This window comes from Osmia bicornis, chromosome 8, assembly GCF_907164935.1.
Source record: "Osmia bicornis bicornis chromosome 8, iOsmBic2.1, whole genome shotgun sequence".
Classification (NCBI taxonomy): Eukaryota; Metazoa; Arthropoda; class Insecta; order Hymenoptera; family Megachilidae; genus Osmia; species Osmia bicornis.
Genome location: NC_060223.1, coordinates 10,238,719 through 10,255,022, shown reverse-complemented (window position 1 = coordinate 10,255,022; position 16,304 = coordinate 10,238,719). Strand labels below are relative to the sequence as shown.

Sequence of the window (16,304 nt, the reverse complement as noted above, 5' to 3'; positions counted from 1 at the left end):
AGATATATTGATCTTCTTCCAAAGGAACGATTGAAAATGACAGGTTCTGTGTTCATTTGGATGTACTTCTCTGTCAAGTTTTTTTTATTATTCTTAATTCATCGTCGTATGATCCTTGAACTAATGTTATTTATCATTTCTGTTCATTTCATTTCGGTCATTACAATAACGATTTTCAGAAGATGTCGTTTGTTTCTTGTTTATAACGATAATGTTAAAAGAAAATGTTGTTTTTGGTTTATTTAATGATGATAGAATGTTTAAAATTCTATGGTGAATAGTTGAATAACAGTCTATTCATAAATACAGAGATGAAGATCAGTCTTTCTTGATCACATGTTGAATGGTTAAATACATATATATATATATATATATATATAACATATATATTATTTTTACAAAAATACCATATTTTTATTTAAAATAAAATATATACCATCAGCTTAACATTATCACAGTATTAGTAAACAATGTCAGAATCGATGAATTACATTGCACCATCTATGAATTTTTAAGTAACTTTTTAATTTTAAATTGGAATAATCTACAATAGTTTCATGTCTTCACATGTTCTTCCTTTAGCATACCATTTGATGTACTAAATTGTAGTGTTTATTTTAACATAAAATTATTTAAGGAGTTTGAGTTTTTGTGTGCGGTTGGTTCTACATACATATAATGATATTGCTATACTGATGTACGTGTATTATAGAAATGTTGTTGAATTAACATTAAATTAGAATTATGATATTTATTATTTTATATGTATGTCAGTATTTCTAATAGTTTAAATGAATGAGTCTTATGAAGAGGAGATAAATTTAATTTCATACTTGATAGGGTTAAAATATTGTCATGTATTAAAGATGCGTTATATTACGAGATTTTTAAAAAATAATAGCAGGAAAGCTTTCAGTGTAAATTTATTAACTATGTTTTGAATTTCTGATGTATACATTTTATTATTAATTTTTATTGGAAATTTTATAAACATCATGAGATGCTGCCATCTACGGATACAAATATCAATTGCAATGATCTTCGTTGGTAAGGTAGGAATTGGTACTCTTTTTTTAATAATATTTTAATATTATTTAAAATTCAAAATAAGATGAAAATGATAGTCGTATTTATTTGTTGGTATGTGATAGTTTGGTAAGGTCATTTTTTTCATGTAAATGTACTTTTGAAGAAGTATTTATTTGTTTGTTGGGTAACTAGCATATTACTCATTACTATTTTTATTCTATTTACTATATAAATGTTATATTGCAACATTTACAAGTACCATGACAAATTGTTTTCATTTTTATTTATGTTAGTAAGTGATTTTCAATAGCTCTTAAAGAAAATCAAATGGATTGTCTGATTTAGATTCAGTAGAATGTAATATATTGTTGGTATTTAAGGAATTTTTAAAAATATTTCAAGATTCATGTACAGAGGTGAGAAATGGGAGGGGAAAAGCAGTTATGTGAAAAATATGAAGTAAGAATGCGATCTTTCGCTTGGAGAACGGAAGTAACACGGGAATCAATGCGTTTAGGTGTCTGTATCAGATGTAGACTTATCGTGGGATCTCACGGAACTTGAACCTACGTAATAATGCGTGGCTGGTTCGTTCCAAAGAATTACACGACCTCGTGGTACAAAGCGCGATACAATGTGGCTCCTCGAGCCTATGGAAATGAATGGATGAAACGCGTATGACCTAAACCTATCTTGACTTTTTCCATTATTTTCAGATACTCGACTAGCTAGAGAAGTTGTTTTTGTTGTGATGCTTAAAACTCTGCAGTAAAGCGTGCCTCCTTTCAGTGTACTTTCAAAACTACACTTTCTTATAAAAATTCTATCAGACCGCTTATATTATTTACAGTTTCTTGTTCTTGAATAAAAGTTTTACTAGACCGGTTTTAGTTTACTTGTTTTACAGTTAGTTTGCTTGAGTTAGACGGACATAATATTTAAAATCTAACGAGTACGCTTAAATCAGAATAGATTTCTCTTATTTTCGGTGTATGTATCTGTGCAGCCGAAAAAGATAGAGGTTCATAAACATTCCATGAAGAAATTGTGCACGTCGCCCTCGACATCGATCCTATCCACCCACCCACTACAGAGAAAGAACAGTTTCATCGATAACTTTCCTCAGAACAACCCCGACCACTAACGTCATTCATTTTCGAAACTTTAAGTAAGCTTCGTGATTTGTAATCGAATTTTCGAAAATTTTTCTTAAGAATTACAGATTCCACCCTTAGCGCCCTTACTCCTAGATGCTTTGCTTCTTTTTGTGCAATACATCAATTTTGTACTTTTAGTTTGGATAAATTATTAGTTCATTTTATTTCATTCAATTTGCATATCGAGGTTGAGTCGAACAGTAAGGTTGATGAAATTTTAATATCTTTTTGATATTTCGAGAAGTTGTCCAAACGGAAGATTGTTAGGTGTTTGTATATTTTTAGAAAAGCGAGAAATGTAGGTTGGTCGTTCGTTTACTTGAATGAATTTGACATTTCACGGGATATCTGTGGCGCCTATCAAAAATATAAATTAAGTAGATTTGGTTAACTATAAATTGAAAAAAACAGAATAGAATAGAAATAAAAAGCTTATAGAATTTGGAAATATCATTTAAAACGAATTTGTCGGGAGCTTTTAATGGGACCAGGTGTCGACTAATTTCATTTAACCACTTAACGATTCTGACGCTCGTCTCAATAATTTATCGCCCTTACGTGTTATTCCTGGATACCGAGAATGGATATCCCACGATAAAATATATTCACGAAATATCTCGATTTTGTAATTTAATCGTTTGCAAACTAACAATCAAGCACATCGAGTGCCACAATGAAAATGGACAGGTGTAATCAGACGTAGCAGAACTTATTAAAGACACGAATATAAAATTTTCAGATTTAAGCTTCAAGATTGCCACTTTATATTATTAATATGATGCTTCTCTTTCATTTTGTCACGGTGTTCAACACGTTAAATTAGAAAATGGTAATATTTATCCATTTCTACTGAACTAGAAGTGGAATATTATTGAATATTCGTTCGACTCGATTTCTCTGATGCGTCGTAAGAAGAACCGGATGTCGGACCCGTTGGAAAGCTCTCGTATCGGAAAAGCCTGGTTGCAGGCTCGTTTTCCTTTTAACCGTCAGCTTTTTTCCCCTCTTTGTTGGCTGGGGATGTCTTTGAAGCTTTGCGCGTTGGGTCACGATTGACGTAAATCTGAACGCAACTTGGATGATTCCTTCCGCCTACCTCTCACGTGCGACGTACACGTGTCATTATTGGTCAAAAGTCGGTCCTCTTCTGCAAAGTTCCACGGCACAAACGTCGACGCAGGTCCGCCTTTTGTGCCTTTTGTGTTTTAGATCGAAGGAAAACTTGCGTGTTTGTTGTCCGTACAGGATCGCCAAAGCACCCCCTTCGCGTTCATCGTTTTCGTTGTTTACACCCTTTAGCCACGTGCTAATGACACGTGTCTTCTACCAGTTATGTATCTTTCGAAAACGATAATGCATTATTGCGTGTCGTTCGTCCTGCTTTTCCGCTGTGTTTCGTTCATAATTTTCTCTCGATTAACCCTTTTGTTGTGAACGGTAGAACTGTACCGACACGGTGATCGAAATAATTCCTTCTTGTGGAGAATTAACCCTCTGATTGTCAAAAACGTATGTGCATAGACCTACATAGGCCTGTGTGTATTAATAAATATACCACTCAGTCTAACAATACCCAAGTTCCATACATCGCCAACTCTTCGGACGAATTCTTGATATCTGCAGGGGAGTAAAATGTTTTCAATTCTTTTTGGACACTGTTAACTTATCAATATGCATTCACTTGGGTACAATAACAACAACAGTAATTATTAATTACCAGAACAAATATAACCCAACGTAGTGTTTTTCATACTGTATATCAAATTATAAGGTATCTACTGTTTATTTTTCGTTGTGCATCAGTTGCAGCTACGACGTTGGAAATGAATGTTCTTCATCTTATCAAGAAGAAATATGATTATCAATAAGATGGAGAAATCTGTGATATAATCATTGATGATAGTTTCAGTCATAAAAAGCGAGATATTTACGCGGGAACACATCCCCTCTTTCCTCTTTCGGTGTTGCCCTCACCACTTTGCCCCGTTCCCTCTCTACCAACGATCACCACGTGTTGGTAACACGTGCTGTTGCGTTCACCTTCCGCGGTTTAAACGTGCACGAATTCTGATCGATTCGTTATTATTTTCTGTCTTCTGACAAATAAAAGACCATTGTCGCGATCGATTCGTTAACGAAGCATTCGGCGAGATTACGGCTCGCTGAAATTTCTCTAATTGGCTTCCCCCATTCGCGTACGTTTACTCGTTTCGAACAGGCTACACAAAAGGTAGGATCCTGTTCGTTCGAATAACCCTTATCTTTTGTTCAAATACTTCAGGATATTCTGAAACTGTAGATAGTTACGTAAGACAGGGAAGCGGTAAGCTGCAGGGGAAGATTAATCTAACGTTTGATGAAACTTTAGAAAATAGAATCACTAAAACGCTACTTTAATTTCTACTCTAACTAAATGTCTCAACCTGTCCATAAATCTATGGTAGCTGCAATGGATCCAATCTATGGTGGCAGTGGGTCGAGGAAAGAGAGGAAGGTAGAAGGGTACGGGTACGGTACGCGTCAGGGTGCGGTATCGAGGGGTCGATTATAAATTTTGCACGCGTGGTACGGCAACGTGTACGCTCGAGAGATTTCTATCGAGGATCCGATCCGATTCACTCGATACACCGTGCAGATAGGACAGCTTGATAGGGTTCGAAAAGAAGGATAAGCGAAGTGTGGCGAGAGGGTGAAAGCATGAGGAGAGAAAGGTGGTGGGATAAGCTCGTCGCACAGGTAGAACGCGCACTTACAGTGGCTCGCAAAAGTATTTCTTCCTTCTCAATTAACCCTTTCCCAAATTATATATCGTCTACAATATTTATTTTCGAAAAGCATCGTAAAAGTTCAGTTCATCTGTTAACTGAGAAGATGCAAATACCTTCTAGAAGGATTTCGACCTTCTAAAATACGAATTGCCTCCACCCATCTACCAAAAAGTATTGACAATGTCTAGATCAAAATTAAGCAACATTAGACAATTGATGTTTGTAATTAAGTTAAAGGAAAACAGAAATCCTAATTACGCCGATGCGAATACTTATGCGACTCACTGTACGTACACCTACGTTCCCCTAAGGTTGCTACCTACGTAGTAGGTAGATAGGTAGGTGGCTCGTTGTGTGTACTCGTGAAAGGTGTACCCTGTGTATGCCCGTGGTGTACAGGTAAAAGAAACGTCGTCATGGAAACGACCATGGCCACTCTCAATCAATACGCGATGGGATGTCGAGTTCGGCCGGTGACGTAGGCAAAAGGACCACGTGGTCCTATCTGGCCACGTGCGATACTTTTCTTTTTTCTTCCTTTGATTTGCGAAAATTCTAATTTTTTTCGAAGATTCATAGTTCGACGCAGTGAAAATGGACGTGTCTAGTAAAGACATATTGGGATTCAAATTATTAAGGAAAATATTTAATTTTCGAACCGAAGAAAATGATAAATCCTTTGAAAATTAAAATAATTCATACGTACGTAGTTGTATCAGTCGGGTCAGTAGAGTTACAGTATATCGTAAGATACTCGAGTAGGAGCGCCCTTAAGCGGCAACAAGAAAAGGAAGGAAAAATCACGAAGCAGATTACAGTAAAAGAAAAATAGAAGATAAAGAGGAAAGTAGCGTATAGAAGTGGGGATTGTGGAGGATAGGAGAGCAAGTAGAAGAGGTAGATGAGGTTTCGTGGAGGCTGTGGCGCGCGGTTCGACTTCTCAAGGTGTCCGAAGCAGAAGTGAGAGAGAACGAGTAAGGGAGGAGAAGAGTTGGTCGGGGTTCGAACGACGCGGAGAGGGCCGTTGCGACGCCGGGCGTCCAGTGATCGCGCCTTAAATGGTTCGACGCCGCACGCGCCCAACATCTGCCAGCTCCGTTTCTCCTCTCTTCTCTTCTTCTGTAACGCGCAACACGCTTGCCTGCTCTTGCCTCTCTTTCTCTTTTTTCTTTTTTCTTTTTTCTTTTTTCTTTCTTTCTTCTTTAATGAGAGCGAGAGAGAAAATACCTCACGGCAAGTTCGAGGAAAGAACATTGGGGAGAAATTCGAAAGGGACATCTTAGGGAGAGGACGAGGAAAAATGAACGATCAGCGATGATTTAACCCTATGGGGTCTTTTTAATTATCTTCAGATGGAATCGCAATGACGCGATTTTTTTACTTTTTCATAGTATTTCCATGATTTCTAAAATTTCTAAAAAAAAAATGAATACAAGCGTCTTTCAAATCCTCCACACAAAATCATATTTCATATCTCCTTTCCATCCGTTGATTCGTCTATAGACACTGCTTGGTATTGTTTTCCTTAGAACCCGTAGAATCGTGAACAATTTACCCAATGGAGCTCCCAAAATATTCGTTCAGTTACATAAGATAGACTGTACATGGCAGAGCAATTGAATTCGAAAGGATTTAAGGACAAGGTGGGGACTCTTTTGTTCTTGACAATTTCGTTAAGACGATCAAGTTGAAGCTATGTTTCAAATAAACGTAGTTCCACGAGATTCTTCTATCTCTTTCTCTCAGTTAATTCTTCTTCTTCTTCTTCTTCTTCTTCTTCTTCCACAGTACGTGGCTCGAATGTGCGTTCACTCAACTCATGAACCTCCCTTCTTCTTCTTGTTTTCCTCTTTTTCCCGAGCCTCTTCCTTCACCACCGTCTCGTTTTCCCTCTCTTTTCACCAGGTCGTTTTCATTCTGCTTCGTTTCGAGTAGAATCAGCTCCGAGTATCGCGTTTCAAGCTTCCAGCTTGAGAAACGAAGAGAGGCGAAGGAAAACGCCTCCTGGACGACTCGTTTTTCACGTTGTCTTCGTCCAACCGATCCCTACAATTACCTTCTCCAAAGGTGGATGGAAAATTTCTGTGAACAAGATCGTTATTTTCGTAATATTCTCACGGAGAGGTTAATAAAATTATAGAAAAAAAAATTAATTGTGCAGGAAGAAGATCCGACGTCTGCAAATATTAGTTGATTAATATCTATAAAAGATTAATTGCTCTTCTTTTACACCGTTGTGCGCATCGGTGCATGAAAGAAAGAGAAGTAATTCGACGAAATTCCCCTTTATTTTCTTCGATCTTTACTTTTGCACTTTCTTCGTCGATACGCAATTGCTGTTTAACGATGTCGAGGGAGGCAAGGTCACATCTATCTAACGAGGTACGTCTAATAATTGATACAACGATTGCTAACAAGTGAAGAACCGTGAAACCGGTCGAGTAAATAAGAGAGACGATGTTCAACGAAATGCATTTGTTGGTCAATAGAAAACAGCCTTATCTGTAACTTATTGTTTGCGCGATTAAATTGAATGGTACTCGAAAACCTCCGAACACGAATTGTCTTTGTTTTTTAAGCTTAATCTTTCACCATGAGAACCTGATGTTTGTCTACGTTGCGTTATTGTCCAAGCAAGGGAACATCTAATATCTTCAATCTGGTTGCATCGCGTTGGCCATATCTAACCGTGGGGTCCTTTAACCGAACATACCCTTCGAACCCTTGTTGCCCTCCTGCCACGTTCTCTCTCCTCCCATTCCCATCAATTTTACCTCCTAGTTGAATTTTACCGATTGCTGATCCGTATCAATTTACAGTACGTGCAATGGAATTTTCAGAGTTTAGGGTTTAATTTGTTCAGCTTGTGCATTAGGAGGACAGACAGTTAAGAATGTTGTTTGTGGGTTATCGAAGGGCATGTTCAAGATTGAAATGCAGGGAAGTCTCTGTAGGAGAGGGGAACACGTGTTTTCCAGTCCTGGTTGAAGCCACGTGTGAGGTGCAGGATGTTTGTATCTGCCGTTCGAAATGTTCGGTTTCGTGGCGGATGAAAAATCAATCAATCATATTCAGTCAATAGGGTAATAATTCGTTTCGCAGAGTGTGAATGTGCTTCGAGTACGCGGCGTCACTTGGCGCCGTTTCTTCAGGGTTCGATTCTAGAAAGACCGATATACATATGTACTCGGCGCCATTGGGTCGTAGGGAAAGTATCATCCTAAGTGGATATATCCGCCCAATCCGCACTCTAAGGGTTGAGTTACGACTTGGCTAGATCGTCGCAACGACTGTACCTCGCGGACGGTCCAAGGATCGGCGAAAAATCGTTCGATCATCAAGCAGAACGAAGCGAGGGAGCAAGCGAGGGAGCGATGTTGGCGCGAGTGCAACTCGCGCCATATTCTTTGTCCTATGACACGACGAAGTTAAAGCTCCATGGCTAAAATTAAACTCAGCCGCCAGGGCTGAGTGTAAGACCCGAGGCTGAGCAGGAGCAGCCGCCAGAAACCAGAGCACGTGCTTCAGCTAAGTGACGTGTGCCTTCCTCCACCTCTTCCTTCGCCATCCTCCTCCTCATCATTTCCTTTTTCTCCCTTTTACACTACTACCATCTCTTTCACTCGTTTCCATATTCTCCGTTTTCAAGCGTGTAACAGCTTTTTCCTATCTCAACGGATTCCTAATCGCACACGTTTGCACGCATACCCATGATTTAGTTGATCTAATTGAATGACGTTCGAGGAACAGGAAGTGCGTTCGCTCTGCTCGCCAAACAATTTCGTTGGCTCCGTTCATAGGATGATGAAGTAGAAAGTTATTCTTTGACACGATGCGAATAATAGGCTAGATCGTTAACAAGGTATATTCGCGGTCTTATGGTGTTCTCGCGATGGCCAGGGAACCGATCAGAAGGAAATTATCGCGTCGAGAAGGAGCCGCGCGTCTCTTGGCCACCAATGACGCAAGTAACTTACTGATCGATGAAGCGTATAGCGAACACGTATAACTCGTTGCTTTATAGATAATACGTAATATGTGATACGTGACACGCGGCGCGCGCTTCCATCTGTTGCTAACATAGAAGCGTGCTCGGTTGGGTGGCTGCGCCTCGTGTGTCCTGGAGTTGCATTTCATGCTGATCAATTTCATCCCGTTGGATTTTGCGAACAAGGGTATAATTTGATACGCGACTCGCAAGTTCATCTTTTAATATCTTCGCTACGACAGGCAGCTCATTTTAATTGAGAATTGCTATTCGTTGAATTTAAATAAATAACTCTGTCTACAGTAGGGTGCAAAGTGGGAGAGGCAACTCGGACCATTTGTCTTTGAATCCTGTGAAAACCCAAGGAGAGGCTCACCTAGAACTTCTGGTCCTTACAAGTAAAAAACATGGTCAGTCATCTTCTTGGGGGTGCATGCCCTCCTGGATCGTTTCAGACAGATCCACTGGAAGGTCTTGTCCTGTCGTAGAATTTGTTTCAGTTTATTTGAAAAACACGTTCCTCCTTTTCTCAAGGAAAACATCAGAAAAGAATCTTCCTCTTACGTAATTTCGAAACGAGTCTTGAAATTTGATCTGTTCGTTGTCTCGGTAGAATTAAATTCATCTCCGTTAATTGAAGAGAAATGAGATTTTAATTTTTAGAGATTGTAATTTAAAACGCTTTTAGAATCGAGACCAGAAATTGGATTAAACTTTAATTCGATTCTGAGGATTGTTAATAATTGAGATTTTTTACTTTTTTAGATATCATTTAATTAAAGCGAGGTGTACGCTGAAAAAGGAAGCCAAGTAGTTCGATCAACTGATTCATTGATGAGATCACGCGCCTAAATGAGTACCACCTGGTTGAGATTACTCGGAAATTTTCTGTTGTTTTTCCTCGACGATGTCTTATTTACACCGTCAAATTCTCATTAAAGCGTTTCACTCCGTTATAAGATTATCTTCTGGTTAGAAGAAGGGCTGTTGTTCAAGAAATCGTATTAGCAGCTGAGACGTTCGTATGGCGAGGGTGTCGTCGTTTCTAGGGGAAACAAACCGCGACAATAATTTTTGCCTTGCTCGAAGGCGGCGACTAGAAAAGAGGAAGGCATAAAACGACATTGCTCTCCGGATCGGCACGTGCCACTCGATAAATCTGTCGGCAGCTGACGGTACAGCCGGCTGCTGTAGCGAGTGCAGCCTCCCGCTTGCACTTGCCTTCTTCTTTCTTCTTTCTTCTTTATTCTTCACCCCTTGTCGCGCCTCCCTCTTATCCCTGTCTCGCTTCTTCTTATTGCAGGAAACTCACGACCCTCCTTGAAGAGAGCAGTCTCTCTCTTCGAGGAGCACGTTTCTACCCAATATTGAATTTCGCTGAATTATTCTTCAATTTTTTCGTTAAATACAATATCGACATTATACGTATACCTTACGATGAAACGGATTGAACTTTCGAACTCTGGCTCTACGCTTTACAGATAAATGAAATTTCCATGATTTTAATGACGTTTGTAGGAACGGTGGATAACGATTTTCCTGGTAGTAGCTCGGAACCGCATTAAGAGTGACTTAAATTAATAACGATCGCTATTTTGGAGAAGCTTCTATGCTCCGTTAACCCGATTAAAGCTCGAACACGGAGCCGAAGCGCGAGATGGCATAAAGAATTCAAGCGAAATCTTCCAGCTTGACTGACTGGCTGGCCCGGCTGATTGGCTGAACTGATCCCATTGCCCGAAGTAATTATGGAAACTTGGACGTTACGACAGCTCTTTACAGACGCGATTTTACAACGGCCAGGACACATAACGACGTGAAACGGATCTGAGAATCACGTTATGTCACGTCAAATGTTCGCCAATCTCGATTTATATCGATTACCTTTGAATAAAATAAATCCTGCTTCGCATAGCCGAATATTCCTATCCGATCGAACTTCCTTTTACAAAATTTCACATTTTAACCCTTTCTTTTCAGTAATAACCCTTAAAAAATGTACTATTTTCTTTATGTTTAAGGACCGTCGTCGTGTGTGCAACTCCGATCCTGTATCTTGGCACCTACATGCAATAGAAGGGTAAGTTATTCATTTGTCGAATAGTTAAAGAGCGTTAAGAAATGAAAGCTTATTAAACGAAACGGGCAAACGAAATTTCAATTTCCCTTCGTTCAAGTTACGACGGAATCACTGGTACCAGTTGTGCAAATAATTCGTCAACGATCACAAATGATTACGGTATATATCGTGCTACTAAAACCGTACGAAACGATTCTTGAAATACTGCCACGTGTACGCGGGGTGTTGTTGAATTACAGATACAAACTTTTATGGGTTGGCCAGAGTTTACGAAGAGACATAAAAAAAGGTCTTGGTGAATGTTAAATTCCTACCTAAAATTCAGCAATAACCACTGATCACAGACATCGAAAACGAACGAAAGACTACCTCCAACGAAAATATTCCGAAAGAAAACCTAACACACAAATATCTGTATATCCTGCGTCACAATATCGTCACAAAAACACTAGCATCAGTGAAAATATTTGGAAAATTCTGCACCAAGTCACGGACACTGAACACATATCCAGTGCAAAGGAATAAATGATTAAACATCGGTAATTTAATTGATGATAAAAGAAACGTGGCTGGTGGTCCAAATTGAAAGCTTCGTGGGTAACTTGATCCGGTGCTGTTAGAGCATTGGATCGTCACAAGCTCGTCACAAATCACTGACGCATGCCGGGTATCCTGCGACAGGAAGCCGTTAGAACGGAAGTCGGGGAGAAAAGCCATGTCTCAACAGTGAACGACGTAATCATCCTAGTTGGTAGTGTTCGATATCTCTTTTTTTTTTTTTTTTCATCGACACAACTTCGTCATCATGGTCATCTCCGTGTTTAATGAGTGTTTGAAGCTTATGTCAGTAGGGTCAGTTAGTCTTTGTACGTATCAAGGATATCATCATCCTAGTAGGTTAATAGGTATATATCCTTCTTTTCTTTTCACCAACGCACCTTAGTGTCTTTCTCTTCTTCGTGGACGGTTGCTCGAAGCTCATGCGAATAACATCAAATCATCCTACTGTTCGATATCAGTTAATGCATCCTTTTTTTTTTCTTCTCACCAACGCACCTTAGCCTCTTCGTCATCATGGTCGTGTTCGTCGTCTTCTTCGTAGACGGTAGCTTCTAGCGTATGTCGGTAAGGTTAGTTCGTCGTCGTTCACTCCGGTGCAAGCCGGTTGGACGTTCGTAGGAAAGAGCTGGTTGGTCGCGCACACAAAGACCATCGCAGAAAAGCTATATCGGTGGTATTTTGGTTTTGGCTCGACTCGACCCGCGCAGTTCTGGGAGTGGAGTTCTAAAAACAGCAGAGGTAAGTCCTGCTTGCTTGCTTGCTTGCCTGTCTCGCCTTGCCTTGCCTTGTCTTGTCTTGCCTTGCCTTGCCTTGCCTTACCTTGCCATGCCTCGCCATGCCTTCGTCTTCGCTTGCCATCAGCAAATCGTCTTGGTCTCTTCCACTCGCGGATATATTCCTCCGTGTATACCGTGGTCCGGATACGCGAGTACTCGGTGCGTTTCCTCTTGGTGGCTGACCCGCGGCAAAACTCTTTAGCGACTAGCCGATGCGATCGCTTCACCGCTCTTCTTATAACTCGCATACTATGCCGGTTTCATTCCCAGAAGGCACCCGGTGGCGAACCTTCTTTTAGAGAGGCACCCTCGCGACCGCCTCGCCCGGATTTATTTCTTCACGGCGAAATTATTTTTGGGATCTTTTCACGCGGTTTGTTAATACACCAGCCATCGCCTTCGTCTCCTCTCTTTCCGACACTCTTCCGTCTTGTATACCGATCTACACTCCACCAGAGAGAACAGACTCGTGTCCGATGATCGACGAAAACGACGACGCGACGCAAAGGCTCGATCGTTCTTTCTCGCGACTAAAATCAGACCTGTTTGCCACACGATAACTTACACGCTTTTAGTTGTCGTTACGCTGTCGGCTCATCAACTTCTGTGTCCTTTATCCTGGATCGATCGCGATCGATACCGAGAGATTACGCGATATCAACTATGTCTATTCGATACCTTTGCACGTAAGTTTTTTCATCATTCTTTGCGACACATGGGTGCACGTGGGATCAGTCTTGTTGCTAGGTGAATCTGATGGAAGCTGCATGGACGAAGGTTGCTGCGATCATGACACTCTGAAAGTTACACTGTTCATCAATTAGCATACTATAAATGTAGATCAACGAATCTCGTCATTCGAATCACTTTGCGCGAGGCTCGTCACCTTGATCATCGTCCAAATCGAACGTAACGACGACGAATACCTTGCCCACGTCTTTGTCTACGTCTTCGTCAACGTATTTGTTCTGATATTTCTACGAATCGAATTTACCGGAGCTGCCCTCCTTTTCTTTCTTCAGCTGAATAAAATCGATCGGTTTCGTGCAATGGATTAGCGCGAAGTAAAGGCCAAGAGTAGTTTACACGTTAAATTAGTTCGCACTTTCACTAGCCTCTTTACACGCGTTTTATCTTCTTTCACCTCGTATAATCTGCAAGAGTTATTTCAGGGTAAGTTTGCCGCGCTCGCGAGCACAGAAGGGTGAATGAGGATCAATTTGTAGCTCGTCACTCGACCACCTTGAAATCTCTTATAACGATCGTGTTTTACCCCTTTTTTTTAAAGAGGCGCCTAGCAAGGTATATCTACTTTCTTCGAAAGTTTTCTTTTTCAAAAGTATTGTATATTGATATTGTCATGATAGAAGCATTAACCCCTTTAATAAGCTCGATACGAAGCATCTACATATTTCTAAATAGCAATCCTAAGCTTCTTTAATCTTTTCGATCGAGCAAAGGTTTCGTTGATGGTCAAAAGGGCTTCACCCCTCCCCCCATAGGATCAAGGAACCTGTTGCTCCCCTATGCACCGCCACCAAACTGATACAGGGGTGCAGTGTAGTTAGAAGCAACCCGAGATTTCGTTCGGTTTTCACAGTACGAGTCACCTGGTGACGTCAGGTCGGAGTTTGATCTCATTCTCTCTCGTTTTTGGTCTGGTGCCAAGTGCGCAGATCGCACGTGCCTTGGTTAAATGGCGGCTCTTGTAGGTTCACCATGAAACGCGAGCTGCTTCGTTGAAAAAGCTGATTGCGAATGAAGCTTATGTCGATGGATCGTCCAGTCGGATGGATCATCTGGATGGTAGGATGTACAAAGTCTTCCCTGAAGTCTGAGTTTATCTTCAACTCGTGAAATGTGCTCCTCTTTGTTAAAGGAATTGTTGACGAGGTGGATCCTTCGAATAACTGGAACACGTTGATTCAATTCTCTCGGAACGCTGCTCGCAGCCTGTGTTCTCTGTTGATCTCTAGGAGTACTTATCGAAAGTTCGAGGGGTAGAGAACGACACGTGTTCGTATTTTATAAGCGGGAGAGATTTTCCAGCGTCGGAACAAGATGTTTCTCGAGCCGTGGCCCAGGATGAGCGGATATCCGGTGTGCCAGCAGACGCCTGGACCTCGAATGTCGTGGATAGAGGGACAGAAGCAGCCGTTAAGTCGAGGAGAAGTTTGCCGGAGTCAAGACGGTTTGGCGGCCACCTGGTATTTTCCTTCAACCAGCCAGACTTTTCTTCTTCAAGGGGAAGTTAACTTTCTTCGATGGTGACTTTGCTAACGGCAAGGCCATCTTCTTACTCGTAGGATCGTCAACTTTTTTGTCGTCTTTAAAGATTCATTTTAATGATCTGGCGAATGTTGTTGTAGGAGCGGATTTGTTTTTAGAAGTTAGTTTTTTCATTAGTTCTAATGGAACGACACGATAGGGCTATAGTACTGTCACTTTCTAACTAAATTCTAACTAAAAATTGAAAGGAATAATCGATACTGTCAAGGTTCTCGTAATCCCATCTCACTATAATTTTATTATTACCATTGAATTCTGAACGAATTATTAAAGCTTATTAATTTTCTATCAGCATCCACTGTCACCAAAACAGAGTCCGTTAATATGATATAAGCTTGACGAATAGATCTTTTATACATTTTATTTCTGTAGCTGGGTCAAAAACATCCTGCATCCATCCTTGGTTCACTCATAACCCGGCTACCGTCGCTCGAGGGTTGAAGTTAAAACGCAAAATCATCGGCTCGTATTCGTACATATCTAACCTAAGGTACAACACATATTGTCTCCCGATATTCCATCGATCGATGCTCTCCAAAGGTATTTGTTACGTGCATTGTTTTTCCTTCGCACCGTCGAGCAAAAGGAGATCACGAGGGCCGACATCCCTTTTACACGGTGCTCTAAGGTATCCGCGTCTAGTTAACCGTTCCCTTTTTTCCTCGCTTTTTCCCCGCTTTCTCCGGGGCGCACGTATTTTTTTTTCACAGGGTTACCTGGGACACCGTATTCGCCATGCGATCGAAACCCCGTTGCATCCTACGGGATATCCCGTAAGTTCACCACTTTTACTCGTCTTTGCTATTTCTTCGTTCCCTCACCAATACCGATATCGATACTCCAGTATCAGTATTCGGTTCATTTCAAATGCATTAGGCGAATGTAATCAGTTCGATCGATGTTTTTCAAGTGATCGAAATTAAATTCGACCAATCATTGTTATCGTTATTACCGTGACAATATTACCTATTCATGAATATCTACTTTTCCAGCTCATTTTCCTTTACATTCGAACGTATTTTAAAGTCTTTTTATTAAGTGATGAATAAACCGATCAGTATTTAGAGCGTGAGGGAATTAAACTAATAAGACTAATTTACATAATTGAATTAAACACGTTTTACAGGATGAAAATAAAAAACAAGCGAATGAAACATGAGGTCGATAGGTCGAACTTGTTCCTTTTCGATATTTATAATTTATATGTGCATCAATTAATCCATTACTAATATTACTTTCATTAATAACCACAAATCACTATCGTCATTGCCACTAATCACTGTCACTAGTGTTATTATAAAAACAATAATTTAGTCATTTGCATTATTCTGTTTTGAAAATGATTACTTCAACCGACTGGAATCGATTCGATTCAATTCGATTCGGCTCGTGAATGTCTCGAAACGGCAGTACGATCTGTCGCGCAGCGATCTAATATTAAATTCTTCAGGAAAATCTAGGGATGTCGATCTTCATTAGCGGCTGAAGGCACGCTTAACCGTGTGACCTGGTCGATCCAGCCATAATCTCGTAAATAGAATCGTATCGAGAATGACAGAAACGAAACGGAAATAGACGTTGGTTCTTGTAACTATTCGCGAAATAATCGGCATTGTGATGAACCGCATATCACCGAACCAATTATTCTAGTTCCGT

At 40.3% G+C, this 16,304-nt stretch overlaps 1 protein-coding gene across 5 annotated transcripts in view; it reads left to right on the top strand.

The window, feature by feature from the left end:
• The window catches only part of LOC114877635 (myocyte-specific enhancer factor 2), a 38,692-nt gene that overhangs the window by 646 nt on the left and 21,742 nt on the right, over nucleotides 1-16,304 (top strand). For 2 of the 5 annotated variants that reach the window (XM_029190474.2, XM_029190472.2), the window contains exon 1: nucleotides 7,043-11,022. The gene's annotated coding sequence lies outside the window, so the exon portion shown is untranslated. Of the gene's footprint in view, nucleotides 1-7,042; nucleotides 11,023-12,924; nucleotides 13,046-13,557; nucleotides 15,422-16,304 lie in introns of those variants that run through there. The other 3 variants (XM_029190465.2, XM_029190469.2, XM_029190470.2) reach the window with 3 other exon arrangements.